Below are 24,004 nucleotides of genomic sequence, written 5' to 3'. Positions count from 1 at the left end.
CCGATGCATCATTAGCCTGTCATTTGCCCTGAGACTGGGCATACGGGCTAAGCCGCTATCCAAACCTGTGAGGTTTGAGCAAGCTGATGGCTCCCTGATTGGAGGGACTTTAGTCATGCAATTATCTGAGCCCCTATGCCTAGAAATAGGTGAACATTGGGAGTTTATTTGCTTCCTGGTGGCTCCAAAAATGACAAAGGCTGTGATCCTAGGATTAGCATGGTTGGACAAATGGAAGCCATTTATCTGGTGGGAATGAGAACTGTGAGACTACCTATAGGGCCCAATTTCCCCCATTGATTCTACAGACATTACAGGAAAATTTAGCCCACCGAATGAGCGAGCGCGCATGGCTGCCTCACGGCTCAACCTATCCCCAGTGAGTACAGGGACCTAGCAGAGGCATTCAGTGAGAAAGAATGTGATGCCCTGACCCCTCACAGACCCAATGATTGTGCTATCGAACTACTGCCAGGAGCCAAACTCCCATGGCCAAAAATGTACGCTATGTCCCCCCTCAAAATGGAGGAGATGCAGCAATACATGAACAAAAACCTAGTAAGAGGTTTCTTTGAATGGGCCACGTCTGCGGTGGGAGCCCCTGTGTTGTTTAAAGAAAAGAAACATGGGTCTCTTCATTTATGTGTTTATTATAAAGGTCTGAACAAGGTGAGTGTGGAAAATAAATAACCACTCCCCCTCCTGAAGGACTTACTAACCCACCTGGCTAAGGGCAGTGTCTTCACTAAATTAGACCATCTTGGTCTGGCTTACAAGGGGGGGAAATTGTACTTGCCTGAAACCCTCCGTCTTAATGCTCTCAAACACAGCCATGATGTCAAACAGGCTGGACACTTTGGATATTTAAAAACTCTACATCTCCTCTGCCGGCAATTTTGGTGGCCGGGACTAAAATGAGACTTGGAAAACTATGTCAGGAGCTGTACCAGATGTGCCACCATGAAAAGAATCCCAGGGAAAACCCCTGGGTTACTTCAGACGGTGGCTGAACCTTCTCAACCATGGGAAGAAATAGCTATGGACTTTATAGTAGACCTACCTGACAGTAGAGGAAATACTGTTATCTGGACTGTGATAGACCTGTTTTCAAAACAGGCTCATTTTAGTGCCTGCAAAGGACTCCCATTGGCCCAACACCTGACTAAATTGTTCCTAAAACATATCTGCCAGCTACATGGCACCCCTAAAGGAAAATAAATAAAGGTTATTCTTTTATAAATTGTATAAAATGTAACACCAATAAATTGTATAAAATGTAACACCAATGAATTGTATCATATGTAACACTAAGATGTGGGGCTATCTATTTCCTGCTCAGACAGAGAACTCACAAATGGTAATCAACAACGTTCTTTTGAAATGTTAAAAAGCTTCCGAGAGACAGGAACATCGGCCCAAGGTGGAAATTACAACCAAGGTGGAAATTACAAGTAAACGAGATAAGATCTAGATAAGATCACGACGGATAGATGGAAATGGTCAGAAGGACCCCTTTAGAAATAGGAAACAACTTCAAAGAATGACTTAAGCTTCTTAGGAATGGTGTGTATCATGAAAGAGTATAAAATGCCTACTTGGAAACTTGCTCAGCGCACTCTTTGAACCCAATCCAATTTGGGAAGGGTCTAAGAGGCTGCGTGTGCAAACGCTTTCTTTCTTTCTTATTTTCTTTCTTATTTTCAATTTTCTTTTCAACAAATCTTTGCATTTGTTAACCAGACTTGTCTTCGAGTTGTGAGTATCAGATTTTGGGTTTTTAAATCTCACAATCCTGGCACCCTACGTGGGGCTTGAAAGAGCCTCTAGGGGGGAGCTATTCTCAGTAAAGTCCAGGGGCACGCCTGTTGATTTCAACTGCCTGGAATTGTCTGAGATCTAGCTTCCCATTGCAGGCTCCGAGCCAAACTAAATTAACAATTCTGGTCTACAAAATCAAAGAATAGGAAAAAAGGAAGAGAGTCAACAACTGAGGCCCAGGACCAGGTAACCCAGTACACTGGCCCAGGTAAGAAACTTTTGCCCCAAAGGAGGGAAACACGCAATTGTACCTGGGTGGTCAGGAGAGCGATTGTGGGAGGTTTCTGCGATAATGGCTGTGTGAGTGTGATGGGCTGTGTTCTGGGAACACTGGTAAGTCCAAAGCGAGTGCAGACCTGAAAGGTTGCATTTCCTTAACCCGCGAGGGGGAAGGACAGCCTGAAGAGAAGCGAACTGCTGTTGAAAATTTTGAGTGGCCATAAAATCGAGAACCTCAGGGAACCATAATCAGGGAAACTCTCAAAGAAGATGGGCAATTGTAGTTGTTGTAGTAAACCTAAAGAAAAGAAAATTCAAAGAATTAAAAGCAAGTTTTTCTTCTATCTTTTTCTTTTAATCTAGCTCTTTGGACTATTCAATTCCCTTTGTCAAAGGTGAGGTGAGGAGGGTGCTACTTTTCCCCTCCCCCTTTACACCTGCAAAAGACCCCAGGTTCAAAATTCCTTTTAGTCTTTCTCCACTGTCTTTTGAAGTTGGTGGGATAAATTGGAGGTAACCATAAATGTTTTTCCCCCTTTTTAATTAAAAGGGGAGACCTGTTTTGGCTTAAAACCCCAAATTGATATGTGTGTTTTGTTTTGTTATATATATACAGTATTTGGACATTTGGAACATTAAGCTTGGACTTGGAATGGTGAGAAAAATAGGAGATGGTTAAAGGACCCTATAGAAACCATGTTCGGTTGGAATCACCTCATGATTTTTCTCACATCTTGCAGGACAAGCCATATGTCTAAATAAATGTTGTTTTAATAGTATCTGTATATATATGTCAGTCTGTGTTGTTCTGTGTTATTTCCAAGACTTGGAAGAGGGTCAAAATCCTCTCTGAAAACACCAAACAAAAAGGCCTTATTTAACAATGTATGGTTTGTCTGGAGAAAGTATGAAATGAAATTTTTGTATGTGAAATTGTTTATGCAAGCGGTTAGAATGGAAGTGAATGAGTTAATTTGCTGATATGTAAATGTGTGTGTTAGCCTTCAAACATCACTCACCCCCACCAGTCCCAGGCTGTGAAAGGAATAGTAAATTGCAGATTTTATTGTTGTAAAAGTAAATGAAAAAAAACAATGAGACAAGTTTCATAGACAATGTGTGAGAGAATTTATGGAAAAAGCATGTGAAGGAGAGCAAAAATTTTTTAGTGGTGAGATTTTTGTAAAATTTCTTTTACTCTTTTTCTCCTGTCTCTTTCTCTTCCCCCCTCCCCTGTTACTTTAAGAGAGAGAGAGAGAGAGAGAGAGAGAGAAAAGAGGGGGGCTGGTCATTTTAACCATTTTTTTTTCTCTCTGCTTAGAATTCCAGTCTGAGGAATGTGAAATTTAATGCCCACTCTTGCAGTTTCAGCTTGCAATTTTTTTACTTGAAAGAGGAGAGATTAATTGTTAGACAATCTTTTTTGGAAATTATGTTTTAATTAGACTTATATATATATTCATCAACCAAAAGAAATTACTTTGAATTGTTTTGCTTAGATTTGTAAGTTTTAACCTACTTGATGGAAATTTGTTTCCATCTGATTGGAATAGGATTAAATTGGAATTTGACTAACTTTATATTAAAAGCAATATTAAAGTTTGGTATAGGACTATTTCAGTAACTCAGAAAATCTTATTAAGCTTGTTTATTAATTTATTTTTGTAGAGTTGCTTTTTGTTGTTGTTTTTATTTTTATGTTTTTATGTCTGTGTGCAGGACACACTGATAGAAAATAATACCTAAGAGCATTGAAGGAATTGTAATTCAACCCTTGTTTAAAACAAAGGAGTTGAGAAAATTTTGGGGATTATATATGAGCTATGCTGTTTTGATTAAAGATTTGTATTGAAAACTGTTAGAAAAGGAGCCTAATGTTAACAAGCTCTAACAGTTTGGTGAGTGCTCCTTTGTTGGCTCTTCACTAGGTTTGTAAATATAGGCAAAGAAATGGTTTGGAGGAGGTTTTGACCCAGAAGTGGGGGGAAAGAGGCAGCCAGTGGCATTTTTGTCTAAAATTGACATTTGGGGAAGTCTTGGTGGTTAGCATTTCTTGTTAAGTGTGGGTAATTTTAAATCAGAAAGCCAAAAGGAGGTATCCACTTGCTCATAGCAAAGTAGTTGGGAAAACAAAAAGAAAAAAAAAGAAAAAAAAGACACAATGAAGGTGGGATAGTAAATGGAAAGAAAATGGAAGTGGAAGCTGGGAGAATTTCCCTCCCTTAATCAGCACTAACCTGTGGATTTTATGCCTTACAACAGGCTCTGAGATTGTTAATAAAGGAAAAGGGGAACATATACACTGACTCCAAATATGATTATGGAATCTTCAATACTTTTGGAGAAGAGAAATGTAGAGGATTGATTAATAGCTAAGGGAAACAGCTGGCTCATGCAAAAGTTGATAGAAGCTGTGGAAGCAGAAAAGACAGAAATTAGGCCAGAGTGGCAGAAGGGCAGTGAATGAATGGATAATAGAAGGGAGAAACAGAAAAGTTGTTTTTAAGTTGGTTTGCACAAATTTGTGAATTGCATGCATTAAAATTGTTGGAAACACGGGGATTGCCACTAACGGGGTCATCCTAAATGTGTGAATTGTATGCCTTAACACAAGCCTTAGAATGCTGAAGGAACAAGAATGTACTATAGAAATATGGAAAGAGAGAAACATGGGAAGTAGAAGAAAGTGAGAAGTGGATATTGCCAGATGGGAGAAAGATGTTAAATAAACCGATCATGAGAAATCTGATTGAGAGGTTACATGAAGGGACACACTGGGGGGCACAGGCTTTAATAGATTTGATACACAGATGTAAAGGAATATATAGCCTGGCCTTACAAATGGTTAGAAAATGTATGGTCTGTCTAAAAACAAATAAAGCAGCGCTAAGAAAACAACCAATGGGGGGAAGGGAGTTGGCAATACGACCTTTTCAGAGAATTCAAATTGACTATACTGAATTACCAAAAGCAGGAAAAATAAGGTTTTTGCTTGTCATAGTGGATCATTTAACTCGATGGGTGGAAGCTTTTCCATGTGTCAATGCAAATACTAGCACCACAGGCAGAATATTGTTAGAAAACATAATATCCAGGTATAGTCTTCCTGAAGTAATAGATAGTGACCAAGGGACGCATTTTACGGCAAGGGTAGTAAAATTAATTAATGAGGCCGTAGGAATTTAATGGGATTAACATACAGCTTGGCACCCCAGTAGTTCTGGGATTTCTGAACGTTCGAATCAAAAATTAAAACAAACTTTGACTTCTGGGTGGCAAGGCTCCATTCGATGGCAGCTGTTTCGGCCGTCAGCCCCGTTGTTTTCCACAGAGCCACTAAAAACAGCGCCAATCAGCTGTTTAGCGGCTGGGAAACCCACTCCTCAGGAGAAGAGGAGGGGGTGAGCACTTAGGCAGGGGTAGAGCTCCCCTAGATCACCAGAGTTTTAACTCTGGTGGTTGAAGGGTGTGAGCCCCCCCGGAAGCCTAAGTTTGCTCCAGACTCCGGGACGCCTCCGCTCCAACGCTTTGGAGCAGAGCAGGACGCTGCAACCATCCCTGCCATCGATAGTAAATCGTGGATTACTTGCATGCAGGCAGAGCTGTGCAGGAGAATGCTGTAATAGCAAGTATTTGAACTTTAACTCAGAGTATTTTGTGGAAAAAGTTGCAAGCGGTGCGGAAAGTGAAAGTGCGCAACAGAAGTAACGGTGTTAAAATGGCTTCTAAACCAACTAAAGTTCCTAGAAGTACTGGTGCTTCACCAGTTCAACAGTCTTCATTACAGGCTTTGATGCCTCCTCCTGCGGCACCTGCACCCGCACCAGCTTTAACAATAAAAGATTTGCAGGATGCTTTAAAAATACAATCCCAACAAATAGCTGAACTTATTGAGGAGAAGAATACTGAAATAAGAGCAGACATTTTGGCTGCATTTCAAGGGCTGGCAGTGTGTATTGAGTGTCTGGATGATCGCTGGAAGAACTTAGTCAAAATAACATGAGATTAGATGCTAAAATGCTGGATGCTGAAAATGTGATGGAAAAGATTGATGATGATGTACTCATGCTACAATACCGCAATATGGAATTTGCTGCGAGAATCAGAGGTTTGAAAGAAGATCCTAAAGAAAATTTGAAAGAAATAGTGTCACAGGCTCTTGAACAAGTTTTGGAGCACTCAGCAGAAGATATTATGGGGGATATAGATAAAATAAAGGTAAAGGTAAAGGTTCCCCCGCACATGCGTGCTAGTCGTTTCCGACTCTAGGGGCCAGTGCTCATCTCCGTTTCAAAGCCAAAGAGCCAGCGCTTGTCTGAGGACGTCTCCGTGGTCATGTGGCCGGCATGACTAGACGCCAAAGGCGCACGGAACGCTGTTATCTTCCCACCATAGTGGTCCCTATTTTTCTACTTGCATTTTTACGTGCTTTCGAACTGCTAGGTTGGCAGAAGCTGGGACGAGTAACAGGCGCTCACTCTGTTACGCGGCACTTGGGATTCGACCCGCCAAACTGCCGACCTTCTGATTGACAAGCTCAGCATCCTAACCCACTGAGCCACCGCGTCCCTTCTCATAGATAAAATATTTCGTGTTAATTCTTGGATTGCAAGACAAAGAAAATTACCTAGAGATGTGGTGGTTTACTTTACAAAGAGAGCAATCAGAAATGAGGTTATTCAAGCCTTCTATAATAATAGATTTACAGTAGCTGAGCAAGAAGTTTTAATTTTGAAAGAGATCCCTCCAAGAATTTTAAGGAAAAGAAAAGAATTTGCTTTCTTGGCAGAAGAATTAAGGAAACGGGAGATCCAGTTTAGATGGGAGATTCCAGTAGGTATGGTGGTGATGTATGCAGGCATGAGATATCGTCCCAACACAGTTTTGCAGGCACGAGATTTTTATGCCAATATTTTGAAGGCAGGATCTCCGCCATCTTCAAAATTTTAAAGGAGGAATGGTGAAGGAGAGTGTCAGTCACGAATGGAGAGCATACAAGGAGCTGAAGGAGTTATTCAGCAGAAAAAAAGAGAATCCCAGCAAACTACAGGAGTGGACCAGATTCCGGTACCAATGGAAGAGGTTAGAGAACAAAGAGTGACACGGGCTGCAACCAGACGAATGAGACAAGAACAAGAACAACAGAAAGCTATAATTACATCTCAAAAACCTACTTATAGTGAAGCAGTGGGAGGAGCGAAACTGAAGAGAGTGCAGGTGATTTTGGATGAGGCGCTCCAAAAGCTTCAGGTCGCAAAAGATGGCGACAAAGCTTCTAACTTGGAATGTTAATGGATTAAATTCACCAAATAAGAGAAGGAAAATATTTCAATACCTAAAACAATTTAAAAATGATGTTATTTGCTTACAGGAAACACATATTCGAGCAGTTGATCAAAAGTATTTGATAAACTTTAGGCTGGATACACAGTTTATTGCCTCTGCTCCTGATAAGAAAAATGGAGCTGTTATTTACGTTAAGAACACTTTAACAGCTAGTTTAATTGAAACAGATAAACAAGGAAGATATGTTATAATTGAACTATTACTAGAAGGCAAGAAAATACTTTTGGTTGGATTATATGCTCCTAATCAACAGCAAAGAGAATTTTATAAATTATTACACAGAAAGATCATCCAGTGGGATTACAAATCTTGTATTTTTATGGGAGATTGGAATGGAGTTTTGGATGTACAAATGGACAAAAAAGGCCTTTTTAGAACTACACCAAGTCATGCTAGATTGCCTAAATGTTTTTTTGAGATGAAGGACGACTTGGAATTGAGAGATGTTTGGAGAGAAAGACACTTGCAAGAAAAAGACTTTACTTTTTTCTCCGATAGGCATCAATCTTTATCCAGTATTGATTTTGTATTAATTACTAATGATTTTTTTTCTAGGATTAAGAAGATTAAGATATGTCCAAGAACTATATCAGATCATAGTCCAGTATGGTTGGAAATAGAAAAAGATAATGGAGATAGACGGTCTTGGCGGCTAAATGAAAATTTGTTTAGATATCAAGAAAATGTGGAAGAGTGTAAAAAAGAGATGAAAGAATTTTTCAATATGAATATGCATAAGGGTACTTCTATTGAGATGATTTGGGATTCAAGTAAAGCTTATATGAGAGGAGTGTTAATATATTTGAATAATAAATATAGGCGTAAAATGGAACACAGGCGAAAAGGATTAGAGGAGGAAATTAAGAGAAAAGAGAAGGCTTTAATTTTGAATCCATCTGATGGGAAGATTAAAGAGGTAATTACTTTATTAAGAGGCCAGTTTGATATGTTCATGGCAGATCAAGTGGCAACCAACTTACGGTATGCTAAACACAATACCTTTTGCAATGCTAATAAGCCGGGTAGGTGGTTAGCTTACTTGTTAAGGAAGAAACAAAGGTCACGTAATATAGATAGAATAGAGCACAAGGGTAAAGTGGTGTATCAGCAGAATCTCATTAAAAAGGCTTTTGTTGATTTTTACTCTAAGTTGTATGTTAGAGACAAGATTCAAGATGTGGATATAGATAGATATCTGCAAGAAGTTTACATTCCTGTTCTTACACAAGAACAAAGGGAAGAGATGAATCAATTGATAAATGATGAAGAAATTATTTTAGCAATTAAGCAATTAAAGGTGGGGTAAAGTACCAGGAACAGACGGTTTGACTGCCGTCTATTATAAAGAGTTACAGTCAGAAATGGTGGAACCTTTAAGAGAATTGTTTAGGACAATTCAATTGGGAGGAGAAGTGCCTCCATCATGGAAAACAGCTTTTATTTCGCTGATTCCAAAGGAAGATCAAGATGCTACTCAAGCTAAAAAGTATAGGCCAATATCGCTTTTAAATACTGATTACAAGATATTTGCAAAAATTTTAGCAAATAGATTAATGAAGGTAATGCAGCAAATGATTCATAGTGACCAAACTGGATTTATAAGTGGTAGACAAATGAAGAATAATGTGAGACATATTGTAGACTTATTGGAATTTTTGGATAGAAATAATCAGGTTTCTGCAGCGCTGATCTTTTTGGATGTTGAAAAAGCTTTTGATCAATTGGATTGGCAATTTTTATTTAAGGCATTGGAGAAAATGGAATTTGGGGAACATTTTTTACAATCTATTAGAGCAATATATCAGAAGCAAACAGCTCAAATAATAGTTAATGGTAGCTTGACAGAAACATGTAATACTGAAAAGGGTACAAGACAGGGGTGTCCGTTGTCACCTTTGCTGTTTGTTTTAACATTGAAAATATTATTGATTAAAATACGAGAGTCGAATAAAATTAAGGGAATTAAAATAAGAGATCAAGATTATAGATTGAGAGCGTTTGCGGATGACCTGGTTATTACAGTAAGTCAACTGACTTATTCAGTTGTAGCGTTGATGGAGATAATAACGTCATATGGGAAAGTTTCTGGATTCAAGATAAATACGCAAAAAACTAAAATATTGTCTAAAAATATGACTATAGAACAAAAGGTTGTTTTAGAAGAGTTAACAGGATTTGAAATAGTTAAAAAGACTAAATATTTGGGGGTTTATCTCTCAGCCTCAAATGTGAAATTATATAAAAATAATTATGGATTGTTATGGTTAAAAATACAAAAAGAGCTAGATGGTTGGAAAAAATTACAACTATCTTTATTGGGAAAAATTGCAGCAATAAAAATGAATGTTTTGCCAAAATTTTTACTTTTGTTTCAAATGATACCTATACTTAAAAAGGATTTAAATTTGGAGGAATGGCAGAAAGGTATTAATAAATTTGTTTGGGCAGAGAAAAAGCCACGAGTCAAATTTAAGATAATGCAAGATACACGTGAAAGAGGTGGTCTTAAAATGCCTAATCTTAAACTATATTATGAGGCTGTTGCTTTATCATCAATAAGTGATTGGTTTAATTTAACACAACGGAGATTATTAAATCTTGAGGGTTATGATTTGTTATTTGGTTGGCATGCATATTTATTGTATGATAAGAAGGTGGATAATGTATTTAAGATACATATATTAAGGTATGCTCTGTTGCGAGTATGGAAAAAATATAGATATAAGTTAAATTACAAGATACCAATTTGGGCAATACCTAAACATGCAATAGAAAATATAAATGTTGCATTTAAACATGATGAGACTACATATAAAGAAATTTTAAGGATAGAAAGGAATGTATGGCAATTAAAGCCATATAATATTTTAAAAGAAGAAAAGATTGTGCAAACTTGGTTTCAGTATGGGCAGTTACAAGCAAGATGGAAAGAAGATCAGAAAGTTGGCATTTTGATATCTGATGGAAATTTGGTAAAACAAATTAGAGATCAAGGTCAAGCACATATAAAAAGGATATATAATGCATTGATAGAAATTGACTCAGAAACGGAACTTGTTAAAGATTGTATGATAAAGTGGGCCCAGAATTTTCAGGAGGTTATAACAATGGATACTTGGGAAAAGATTTGGGTTAGAAATGTAAAATTTACACAGGCCCAAAATTTAAGAGAGAATTTTTATAAAATGTTTTATAGGTGGCATTTAGACCCTAAAAAATTAGCAAGTATGTATCCAAATTGCCAGCCCAAATATTGGAGGTGTGGTTGTGAGGATGCAACGTATTATCACATATGGTGGACTTGTAAAAAGTTAAAGCTTTTTGGATTAAAATTTGGTGGAATATGCAAAAGATATTTAAGAAAAAGATAAGGTTTTCTCCGCAGTTGATTTTGTTGGGTATTATTACAGATTTTACTGTTACAGATACTAAATTGATGTTGAATTTTATTACAGCAGCAAGACTTTTAGTAGCACAATATTGGAAGAAGGAGGAACTGCCTACTATAGAAGAGTGGGCTTTGAAAGTTTCCAACTTGGCGGAAATGGCAAAGATTTCAGCATACTTGAAAGAACAATCGCAACAGAGATATATTGTGGAATGGAGAAGATGGGTTGAATATATTCAGAATAAATATGGGACTAAAAAGTTTCATTTAGCATTTGAATAAGTAGTGGTTTTATACGATGTATTATTAGTTATTTGTTATTTGTTAGTGTAAGGGACGCGGTGGCTCAGTGGGTTAGGATGCTGAGCTTGTCGATCAGAAGGTCGGCAGTTTGGCGGGTCGAATCCCGAGTGCCGCGTAACAGAGTGAGCGCCTGTTACTCGTCCCAGCTTCTGCCAACCTAGCAGTTCGAAAGCACGTAAAAATGCAAGTAGAAAAATAGGGACCACTATGGTGGGAAGATAACAGCGTTCCGTGCGCCTTTGGCGTCTAGTCATGCCGGCCACATGACCACGGAGACATCCTTGGACAAGCGCTGGCTCTTCGGCTTTGAAACGGAGATGAGCACCGGCCCCTAGAGTCGGAAACGACTAGCACGCATGTGCGGGGGAACCTTTACCTTTACCTTTACCTATTTGTTAGTAATATAGTTATGTTTACGGAGAGTTTATATATTTATATATTTTTATATATTTTATTAAAGTGTGATAGAATTTAATGTTTTATTTTTGTTGTTAGCATATTTTAGCTTAAGTTTGTAAGTTAGTACCCTGTATTCAGCTCTGGGAAGCCGGGGAGGGGGGAAGGGAGGGAGTATGTTTTTTAAAAAAATGTATTGTAAAACTTTTCAATAAAAAAAATTAAAACAAACTTTGATTAAATTAATGGAGGAAACAAATTTACCCTGGAATAAATGCCTCCCCTTGGCCTTATTAAGGATACAAACAGAACCACGTAAAGATATTGGATTGTCATAATTTGAACTCATGTTTGGAGTACCTTATATGGGATAGGAGGGATTGCCACGAGTTGAACTGAAAGATAAAATAATAAGAAAAGATGTACTTGAGCTGTCCAGATGTTTTTCTGTCTTGCAACAGAAAGGCATTCTTGCTCAAACTCCACCCTTGGACTTTGCAGTACACTGATACAAAGCAGGGCAGTGGGTGTTGATAAAAGCCTGGAGAGATGAAAAACTAACTCCAACTTGGGAGGGACCTTATATCGTCTTGTTAACTACTGAAACAGCCATCCAGACAGCTGAAAAAGGTTGGACTCATTACTGCCGAATGAAAGGGCTCATGCCAGCCCCAGAGAGGTGGAAGGTGTAATCTCACCAAGGAGATCCACTGAAGTTAAAGTTTCGAAGGACCTAACGGAATCTTGACAGAAGGAGGGGTAAAGAGGCATAAGGACTAAACATTGCATTTTTTTAGATGCTTCCACTTCGACCAGAGAAAGCCAAGATTGAGAAAATCCAATACCTCCCGGAGGTGCTGGTTTTGTAAGTGCCTTTGTGGGTATTGTTGTTGCTCCCATTTTATTGATTGCATTTTATGTACAGGGTGTAAAATAGAGTATAGTATTAGGAGCATAGAGGATGTATTGGAACGTTACTGGGTGCCCCTGATTTTCGTCCGTTCCGCCGAGACCTGAAGACCTGGCTCTTTGAGCTTTCCGGCCAGGACTGAAGATTTTTTAATTTTTTTAACTTATTGCAATTGGGTTTTTAATCAGAGATATATGGGTTTTAGATTTTAATCAAGGAAAATTTAATCTATTTTAATTGCTATTAATTTTTGTATTGTAATGTTGTTTTAATTGCCTTGTGAACCGCCCTGGGTCCTACGGGAGAAGGGCGGTATATAAGTTTAATAAATATAAATATATATAAATACTTGGGAATTCTTCTTATTATACTCTTAAAACCTGTCCAACCATTAGAGCCATGTACGCAATGTGTAAAAATGACAAAAAGGGAAGGGAAAATTGAGAACACAATGATATACCATACTATGATTCCTGAATGTTTACATACTGACTTAACAGACTGCATTCAGAATGACACACAATATAAGTGTTGCCACACCAGCATAGGGGTAGAATGTTATGACCCAAAAGCAATAGGACCAGTAACTACAAGAATGTGGGTGTATGCTTATAAAGAAGGGGTAAATGAATTTCAGATGTTCTCATTAAGTCAAATCAGATGAGGTTATATAGCCCATAATGAAACCAAGGGCGAAACTAGTGTAGGTGTGTGATGCTTGCCAAGCTATTAATAATGGACAAGGATCTGATAACTCATTTGGGGTGAGATGTGAAAACTTAGAGTGGGAAAGAAGTTATATAAAAGAAAGGAAGTATTTATTTCAGAAAGCGCATACATTAAGTACAGGACGTGTTGCCTTTGCTCCAAGCTATGATTATTGGTACACTACTACAGTCCCAAATGAGAGAAGTATAGGTCCAAAGGAAGTGAATATCTGTATCGGGAGTACCAGGACTGATTGCACTCGAGGAAAATGTAACCCAATGTGTATATATATAAATCAGTCACTAGAAAAAGGAATCCAATATAAGGAATTCAGAATAGGGATAGATGGAACCGGAAAAGACCCATGGGGGTGGCTAGTATTAAAAATAGAAACCACTAAAGTAAAACCAATACGCAAAAGTATCTTTTGGTCATATTATAAGGATTTTGAAAAATTAGAATTATCTGAATTTCCTAAGAAAACAGTGAATATGTTTGTACAATTGGCTGAAGAAATTGCTAAGACTCTAACAGTGAGTAATTGTTTTGTTTGTGGAGGAAGAAATATGGGAGAACAATGGCCATGGGAAGCTCAAGAATTAAAACATGACATTGTGGTGGAAATGTGGAAAAATAAAACTCTCAAGTTCACAAAAGGAAAAGAGGGAACATGGGCATTAACCACAAATTTAGTAGGGAAAGTATGTTATGAAAGACAAAGAAAGAATAGAAAAGTAGCAGTAGGAGACATGATTTGCTTGACTGTATGGAACAATGACAGTTGGTGGGGAGAAAGTGGAATATCAAAGAAAGAGACATTAAGTGAAATAACTGAGATGGCTTATTTAAAAGATCCTGAAAACGACACCCTGGACTGGGTAGCCCCGGAAGGTATGTATTGGATATGTGGAAAATATGCCTATGGGTATCTACCCAAGGGGTGGTATGGATTTTGTATCTTAGGAATAATAAAGCCAAGCTTTTTCCTTCTCCCCATCGAACAAAAACAATTGCTGGGACTAACTGTATATGATGATTTATCAAATAAAGTCCGAGAGGAAAGAACCATACAACCAAGCGATATAAAATTGGGACCTGGAAAGATGATGATTGGACTCCAGAGAAGATCATCAACTATTATGGACCAGCTACATGGGCGGAAGATGGCACTTTAGGTGCCAGAGAGCCCATCTATATTCTAAATAGGGTAATTAGGCTACAAGCAGTGCTTGAAGTGATTACCAATGACACTGTAACTACTCTAACACATTTAGCTAAGGAAAGTGTAAAGTCTCGAACCTACATGATGCAGAATCGGTTAGCTTTAGACTACTTATTAGCTCAAGAAGGAGGTGTGTGTGGAAAATTTAATTTGAGCAATTGCTGCATTGAAATAGATGAGAGTGGTAAGGTAGTAAAGGAAATTACAGACAAGGTGATAAAATTAGCTCATGTCCCAGTCCAAACCTGGAAGGGATTGACCTTAGATGGGGTAAATAACTGGTTCGGAGGGTGGTTTGCAAATTGGAAAGAACTAGCAAAATTTGCAATACTAGGATTCTTGGCTATTATGTTTTTACCATGTTTGATTCCTCTCATACAAATACTAAAGACGAACAATGAAAAGTATGACTTTAATAACAACTTCAATTGAAAAAGGGAAGAAAGAAACAATGTTAATAATGAAGGTAGGAAAACAAGGGTTGGGGAAAGAAGACTCAGAATATAATAACTTGCTTCCACAGGAATTTGAAGAAAAATTAGGGAATTCCTAAAAGTATAAAAGAATAATTCAGGTAGAAGAGAAAAAGGGTGGAATTAAAGGAAAATAAATAAAGGTTATTCTTTTATAAATTGTATAAAATGTAACACCAATAAATTGTATAAAATGTAACACCAATGAATTGTATCAAATGTAACACTAAGATGTGGGGCTATCTATTTCCTGCTCAGACAGAGAACTCACAAATGGTAATCAACAAAGTTCTTTTGAAATGTTAAAAAGCTTCCGAGAGACAGGAACATCGGCCCAAGGTGGAAATTACAACCAAGGTGGAAATTACAAGTAAACGAGATAAGATCTAGATAAGATCACGACAGATAGATGGAAATGGTCAGAAGGACCCCTTTAGAAATAGGAAACAACTTTAAAGAATGACTTAAGCTTCTTAGGAATGGCATGTATCGTGAAAGAGTATAAAATGCCTACTTGGAAACTTGCTCAGTGCGCTCTTTGAACCCAATCCAATTTGGGAAGGGTCTAAGAGGCCGCGTTTGCAAACGCTTTCTTTCTTTATTATTTTCTTTATTATTTTCAATTTTCTTTTCAATAAATATTTGCCTTTGTTAACCAGACTTGTCTTCGAGTTGTGAGTATCAGATTTTGGGTATTTAAATCTCACACCCCTAAGTGAATAATTTCAGACAGAGGGGTGAAGTTCAGAGTGAAATTTTGGAGGAATTTTCTTAAATTAATTGGATCATCTCAAGGTTTATCAACTGCTTTTCACCCGGCTACTAATGGGGCCACAGAATCCACTAACAAAATGGTGGAACAATATCTCAGATACTATGCTTGTTACCAACAAACAAACTGGACTGACCTTCTCCCTTTCGCAGAGGTGGCTTACAATAACTCTGTTCACAGCAGCACCGGCTACACACCCTTCTGGGTAGCCACAGGGAAAGAATTCAACCCCATACCTGAATGCCTTCAGTTGCCCTCCGCTTCACAGACACTTGATCAATGGGTGAGGGGTTTGGAAGATGTTTGGAAAAACACAAAGATGGCCTTAAAAAAGACTTTCAAGACCTACAAAAAGCAGGCTGATAAAAAGAGAGCTCCCCAAAGAACATTCCAAGTTGGGGAAAAGGTTTATTTGTCGACCAAATACTTACGCCTTAAACTACTCAACAAGAAATTAGGACCGAAATTCTTGGGGCCTTTCCCCATTGTGAGAATCATCAACCCAGTCACGGTAGAATTGAAACTCCCTAGACTTTTGGGAAAAATTCACCCGGTTTTCCATTGCAGCTTACTGAAACCTTTTCTGGCCTCCACTTTAAGACCTCCCCCTAAGAAGGCACATGGACCCCTCGTAGTAGCGGGTCAGACCAGTTATGAAGTGAAACATATTCTTGATTCTAGAATTTTTAAGGGAAAATTGCAGTACCTAGTACAATGGAAGGGATACTCATTGTGTGAAGCCACTTGGGTGAAATCTAGCAATGTGAAAGCCGACAGACTCATCAAAAAGTTTTATGAGAAATGTTAAGGAATTTGTTGTGCAGAGGTCTCCTTGTGCTACCAAAGAGTTGCACAGACAAGGAAGGGCACTGAGAGCAGTAAAAGTCACACAAGAATACACTGAGTTATAAAAACAAAAAGTAGTTTACTTTTGAGGTGGTGTAAGAACAAAAATGCACAGTCAAAAAATAAACAGTCCAGGTCATAAACAATAGCAACAGTCCAAGTAGCAATCCAAACTACAAAGTCTTCTTACCGGTCCAGAGGTCAATACACAGTTCAGGTTTACAACAGTAGTAAACCAACAGCAGAGCAAAAACAGTAATAGTAGAGATCAGTGAATTCAGAGAGAGAGAGAAGCTATGTTCCTAGCTTCCTCTTATGGCCATGAGAACACTTACACACCCATTGGCCAATTAACTTCTTAAAGACATAGCATTATGGTTAATATATTTTCAACCCAACATTGTAGGCTAACACCATATGCCTAACATTCTCCCCTTTGGGTAGAATAATATATAACTCTTACAATCTTATGCACATCCTTTCACAATTAGCATTGTGTTTCACAGCACTTTGTACCTTCGTAAAATGGTCTGCAATATTTACATCAGATGAACAATACTCTAGCTTTATCAATTTATCTTTGATACATTGTCTGACATTTAAATAACGAATATCAGTATGTTTAGATCTTGTTCTTACTGCAGCATTATTAGCCATCTTTATCGCAGCTTGATTGTCCTCATATACAATAAATGGATCATTTACATTTAAACCCATATCTAACAATAATTGTTTGTACACTAGCAGTTCTGTACATAACACTGATAGACATGAAAATTCAGCCTCCATTGTAGATAAGCTTATGTGCTTTTGTCTAATGGACTTCCATCCAATCAAAGAATCACCCAACATTATAGCCAACCCTGAGGTAGATTTACGAGTGTTTGTATCAGAGGCAAAACTCGCATCTGCATATGCAGTAAGGATTAACTCACGATTTGGCTCTAAATATAATGAGTAGTGAATAGTTTGCTTCAAATACCTTAATACTCGTTTAGCTGATTGCCAGTGTCTAACAGTAGGATTATTGTTGTACCTAGCCAATTGGTTTACACAGTAAGAAATATCAGGTCTAGTCCAATTACTCAGATACATAAGACTTCCTATCAAAGATTGGTACATAGTCTTATCAAATACAGGACTCTCAACATTAGTGTCCTTAAAACCCATAGCCATCGGAGTTTTTGCTGGTTTACACATTTCCATATTGTATCTCTTTAATAACTGAGATATTTTACTGGCTTGCGACACCTTAAAACCCCTATTTGTTTTCACAATATCTAACCCCAAATAGTGGCTTATTTTCCCAAGATTTCTGATTGTGAATTTATTTTGCAATCTTGAAATGATAGTTTGTGCTTCTAACTCAGTTTTTGTTATTATTGCAATATCATCTGTGAATAATAAAAGAAAAGATAATGCTCCGTTGTGTTCTCTTCTAAACAAACAAGGATCAGCATTACTGGCTACAAAACCTAATGCACTTAACTCATTAACTAAACATGTATTCCACTCATAGCCTGATTGTTTCAATCCATAGAGGCTTTTCTTTAATTCCCAACAATCATGGTTTCTATCACTGGTCAATCCTGGTGGTATTCTTAAATAAATAGTATGTTGCAATGGAGCATGTAAATATGCAGTTTCAACATCTACATGGTTAACCATATATTGGTTTTTAGCCGCCCATACTAAAGCTGCTCTTAAAGTAGTTGCCCTCAGACTGGGTGCAAACACTTCATCATAATCCTCAGTAGTTTGGGCAAAACCTTGTGCAACCAAACGTGCCTTATGGGTTATAGTTCCATCTACTCCTTTCTTTATTTTATATATCCATTTACAACCTATAGCTTGCTCACCAGGTGGCAGTTTTACTTTCTCATAGACCTTAAGATCCTGCAAAGACTTCAACTCCCTGTTCATTGCAGCTTTCCATGATGCCTGTTCCTTATCAGGATACATCCTGATCTCATCATAGTTAGATGGTATCGAACTAACTTGACATACTATACTAGCTTCATAGCGATCAGGTGGACATCTGATACACGTTGAATGCCAAGGAATTACAGGGCTTTGAATTTCTGACTCCTTTCCTTCCTCTGATTCCTCTTTTATCTCCCCTATCTCCTCTTCATCTTTTATATTTACAGGAGATGTATTATCATTACTAGTTACGTTATCAGAGGAGTCCTCAAACACTAGAGGATCAGTATTAACAGTTACTTGCTCTAACCTATCCCAACCAACGTGCTCAAGGAATTTTGCACTAGTACTGTAATATACATTAGTTGTGCCCTGTTCCCAGAAACGATAGGATCTGTGGTTAGCTTTGTAACCTACGAAGTATAATTGCCTAGCCCTATGTTGGCCTTTACTCCTGAGTTGTGCAGGAATGTGGACCCAAGCTGGGGTGCCAAATGTGTGCAGGTAATCAAGGTTTCGTCTTCTACCATGCCATATAGTATATGGTATTTTACCAGTAGAAGTTTTAACAACTATATTCAGAACATGGTTTGCACATTTTGCTGCCTCCCCCCACAGTCTATCTGTTAAGCCAGAATCTTGTAACATGGTTCTCATCATGGCTTGTAACGTTTGCCCACGTCTCTCAACAAATGCATTATGTTGAGGCCTATAAGGGGCTGAACGTTTATGCTCAATGCCAGCTGATTCTAGCATATCAACAAAACGCTTGTTTGTAAATTCAGTGCCATTATCAGTAATTATGCACTGAACCTTTCTCTTTGTTTTTCTCTCCACAAACTTCAGCCAGTTTGCAAATTGTTGGAAAGTGTCTGCCTTTGACTTAAGCAGATAACAAAATCCATAACGAGAGTAGTGGTCCAATATACTTAAAATATAACATGACCCTCCTAAACTTGGTTTCATGGGTCCAATTAAATCAGCAAACACAACTTCCAAAGGTACAGTTGTCTTGAAGCCGTTTAACCTGTTTGCCGGACTTGCCTTACTCTTTTCCTGATTACAGGCATTGCACTTCAAATACTTACTACATGGCTTCAGTTTAATTCCCTCTACTAACTCAACTGTTTTACGTAGTGAGTTAAAGTTTACATGCCCTAGCCGCCTATGCAATAAATGTATACACTCATCATGTGGCTTCTTATTCTCACATATTGAGTTAGCTTTAACTGTACTAACCTGGTTACTTGTGAGAACGAATAAACCATTTTTCAAATTAGCAGTTACACAGGTTCCATTCCTCTCAATAGTGCATTGCTCCCCTCTGAATGTTACCACAAACCCAACTTTAACCAATTCCCTTACAGATAACAGGTTGAATCTTAGCTTAGGTATATATAACATAGGTAACTGTTCATCAATGCATGGACAATAGGAAACACCTTCACCAGAGGCCTTCATCCTCCAACCGTTTGCCAGTGAAACATGTTGGTTGCTGTTTTTCATAGTAATAAACCTCTTTTTCACTTTAGTAATGCATTGTGAAGCCCCACTATCAACAACCCACAATTCATTATTTCTGGATGTTGGCTCACCAGAAACAGCCAAACCAATGCTCTTCTTAGCCTTTCCACTGCTATTTACATTCTGTTTTTTACCCTTTCTACAGAATTTGGCTATATGCCCTCTAGCCCCACAAGAATAACATTTCTTGACGGTGTAAGCAGTGGTAAATGGCTGCTCCTCTTGTGGCTGTGTCTCTCTCAGCTGGTCTCTGTCACGCCTCCTTCTGGACTCTTCCAGCAGTCTCCCAGTAATATTAGTCAATGTCAGTTCCTCTCTGGTCAGGACTTCCAAAGAAGAAACATACCCATCATAACTCTCATCCAAAGATGACAGAATAATGTAGACCTGATGCAACTATGAAAAATCAGCTCCTTTTCATGAAGCTCTTGAAAAGTTGCCTTCATGTAGTTTAAATGGGTCAGCATATCTCCATTCTTCTGCAGACGAGCCCTAAACAGCTTACGTGTAAGGTGTATATGTGCACCCACACTGTCTCGAACATAAAGCCTTCGCAAAATGCCCCAACACCTAGCAGCAGACTCCTCACCACGAATATGGACAAGCTGCTGGTCATTCAGTGTTAGTCCAATAATGCAAAGAGCTCTCTCATTGCTACGTTTAAAGTCGTCTATCTTCTTTGCATCCTCTTCGTCATCTGGATCCCAAGCAGTAGTATCTGGTGGGTTATTTACAACAGTCCATAGTACTTCCTTGCACAAAAGCAAGCAGCATTTCGTGGACCAGGAAACATAGTTTGTCCCATCCAACCGGGTTATCCAGGAGATGCCTGACAACTGTTCTTGTGCCATTTTACACCAAATAGCTAACACAAACTCAGCTAGGAATACTGTGTGTACTAACTCTCAGTACAGGTCTGGGCCCATAACCAGTGTTAAGGAATTTGTTGTGCAGAGGTCTCCTTGTGCTACCAAAGAGTTGCACAGACAGGGAAGGGCACTGAGAGCAGTAAAAGTCACACAAGAATACACTGAGTTATAAAAACAAAAAGTAGTTTACTTTTGAGGTGGTGTAAGAAAAAAAATGCACAGTCAAAAAATAAACAGTCCAGGTCATAAACAATAGCAACAGTCCAAGTAGCAATCCAAACTACAAAGTCTTCTTACTGGTCCAGGGGTCAATACACAGTTCAGGTTTACAACAGTAGTAAACCAACAGCAGAGCAAAAACAGTAATAGTAGAGATCAGTGAATTCAGAGAGAGAGAGAAGCTACGTTCCTAGCTTCCTCTTATGGCCATGAGAACACTTACACACCCATTGGCCAATTAACTTCTTAAAGACATAGCATTATGGTTAATATATTTTCAACCCAACATTGTAGGCTAACACCATATGCCTAACAAGAAACACCCTAACAAACCAAAAGTCAGCTCCTAATTTATGTTTTTGTTTACATTACATAATTTGACCTTCTTGTAAGGGGGGGATGTCAATGCTGCTAACGTTGGATGTTCTTGCTTTGACAAAAGATGAAGAAGCAGCTATTTTATATTTCTACTTGTGTATCACTTTTAGAGTTAAAGTTAGATGAAGAAGGGAGGGGGAAGGAAGAATATGAATGGGGGATTAGTTAGACATAATAACATAGCAGCGGAGCATTTTCAAGTTTGAATGTAATAAGAGGCAATAAGAAAGAAGTGGGGGTTAAGCTAAGGTGGGAGAACTTACCCTTCAAACTAATTGGAGAATGTGGTTTATTATAGCAACAAAAGGAGGGAACTATGTTTTAATATTATTGTGCTTAGGGAAGGGGAATCCAGATTCTGGCTTTAACCAAGCATTGCCGATGTCATATTGCTCTAATAAAAGACTTTTAAGGTAAACAATGCCTCAGAGTTCTTTGAAGAGCTCATCCATCAGAGACTTGACACAAGTTATATAACAGAGAAAGCTTCCAAGTCAAAGGTCACAAGCTATAGACAGGTTTGTGCCCTAGTTTTTCTTATTTCAGTAAGCATTCTGGTTCATCTGCCTCCTCTCATTTCAGTTTCATGTAACTCAATTTCATATAACCATCTATTGACACCATGACTAATTATGGAACCTTGCTCTCAGAAATTATCTCACTGAATCTCTCCATATTTATAAGGATTTATAAATTACAGATTTATTAACTAAATAATCATGAATGAATTGAATATGAATATATATATATATATATATATATATATATATATATATATATATATATATATATATATATACACACATATATATATATATATACACACACATATATATATATATACATACCGTATATACTTGAGTATAAGCCGAATTTTTCAGCCCACTTTTTGGGCTGAAAAAATCCAATTTGGCTTATACTCCAGTGAACAAAAAAAAGAACTTCCACCCCCCAGTTTGGAGAGCTGCTGCTTTCATCAAACATGGACGAAGGCAGTAGCTCTCCAAACGGGCTGCGGCGGTTTGGAGAGCTGCGCGTGCAGCTCCGCCGCCACCTCTGCAAGCCTCCGCTGAGAGAATGGAGCGGTGGAAGCTTGCCACCCATTTTCTCGGCGAAGACTTCTTTCGGGGGATGCAGCCTCTGTCACCCCCTTCTCTCAGCTGGGCAGCTGAGAGAAGGGGGCGACAGAGGCTGGATCCCCCGAAAGAAGTCTTCGTCGCTGAGAGAATGGGCGGCAAGCTTCCCCGCCCCATACTTCGCGGAGCACTCCAACGCCTCGTTCTCTCGTCTCAGCGGAAACTTGTTTCGGGGGATCCAGCCTCTGTCACCCCCTTCTCTCAGCTGCCCGGGCAGCTGAGAGAAAGGGGCGGCAGAAGCTGCATCCCCCGAAATAAGTCTTCGTCGCTGAGAGAATGGGCGGCAAGCTTCTCCGCCCCATACTTCGCGGAGCGCTCCAACGCCTTGTTCTCTCGTCTCAGCGGAGACTTGTTTCGGGGGATCCAGCCTCTGTCACCCCCTTCTCTCAGCTGGGCAGCTGAGAGAAAGGGGCAGCAGAAGCTACATCCCCCGAAAGAAGTCTTCGCCGAGAAAATGGGCGCTGAGATTTTCTCGGCGAAGACTCACCTTCTCCCGTTCACCTTCAGCAGCTCCGCCAGGCCCGTCCAGTGCCCTGCTAGCAGAGCTTGACAAATGCAAAAGCTGCTTTGGTTAAACACTGGAAGGTTTAGTGATTAACCCACCCCACCCCACCCGGTCTTCTTGCTGTTTCTCCCCATCCTCACTCCTACCCACAGGGGCTCTCTGCCTCTTCTACTACTTCTTTTTCTTTCTTTCTTTTTTGCTGAGGTGTGCGTCTCTCTCTCTCTCTCTCTCTCTCTCTCCCTCCCTCCCTCCCTTCCTCCACACACACACATTCTTCGGTAAAGAGATTCACTCGATCCATGGTTTCAAGGTTGGGGTAGAGAAATCCCGGTTTGTTTCAAGTAACCGGGGTGGTTTATGAGCCTATAGATTTTAGACTTTGCATCTTGTTTTGCTTCCTCGGTTCCCATGAAGCCCGAAACTCTTTTTTTCCCCCTCTGGTTTCTGCCCAACTGTCAACTCATGGTAAAACAAACAAACAAACAGAAAGCCCTTGCCTCTGGTTCCTGAGGAAAGAAAAAGTTGAGGCGAGAAGTGGAGAACATTCCCTTCTTCGTTGAAAGCTGAAAGCAAACGCGCTGCAAAATTCGTTCATCCTCATCCTCATCCTCTTCCTCTTCCTCATCCTCTCTCTCTCTCTCTCTCTCTCTCAAACGAATTGAACAGGCACCCAAGCTATCAGGTGACGGCGTTCACGCTTGGGTGTTTGCGCGGATCAGACACGGAAGGAGAAATTCATTTCTGCTTGCAATTCACTATCTCGGGCATCCCTGAGAGAAGAGAGCTTTTAAAGAAGCAGCCACTTCCCATCTTTTTCATTCTTAGTTCAACTGCAGGGACCGCTGCCTTTCGTTCGGATCCCCAGGCTCTTTTGCTGGCCGGGCTTCCTTTTTTAGGGTTCCTGGGATTGCGTGGTAAATGCGCCTTTCCGAAGGGGAGTAAGTTTGGCTTACGCGCTTCTTTTCACCATGTGGGATCGCCTGTCATTTCAAGGGTTCTAACACAGCCTTTCTTTGCCGTTACCTTTATTTGTAACCCAGTTCTTTGTG

The sequence above is a fragment of the Vipera ursinii genome, assembly GCF_947247035.1.
Source record: "Vipera ursinii genome assembly, chromosome: W".
Lineage (NCBI taxonomy): Eukaryota > Metazoa > Chordata > Lepidosauria > Squamata > Viperidae > Vipera > Vipera ursinii.
Note: the sequence above shows the minus strand (reverse complement) of the source record.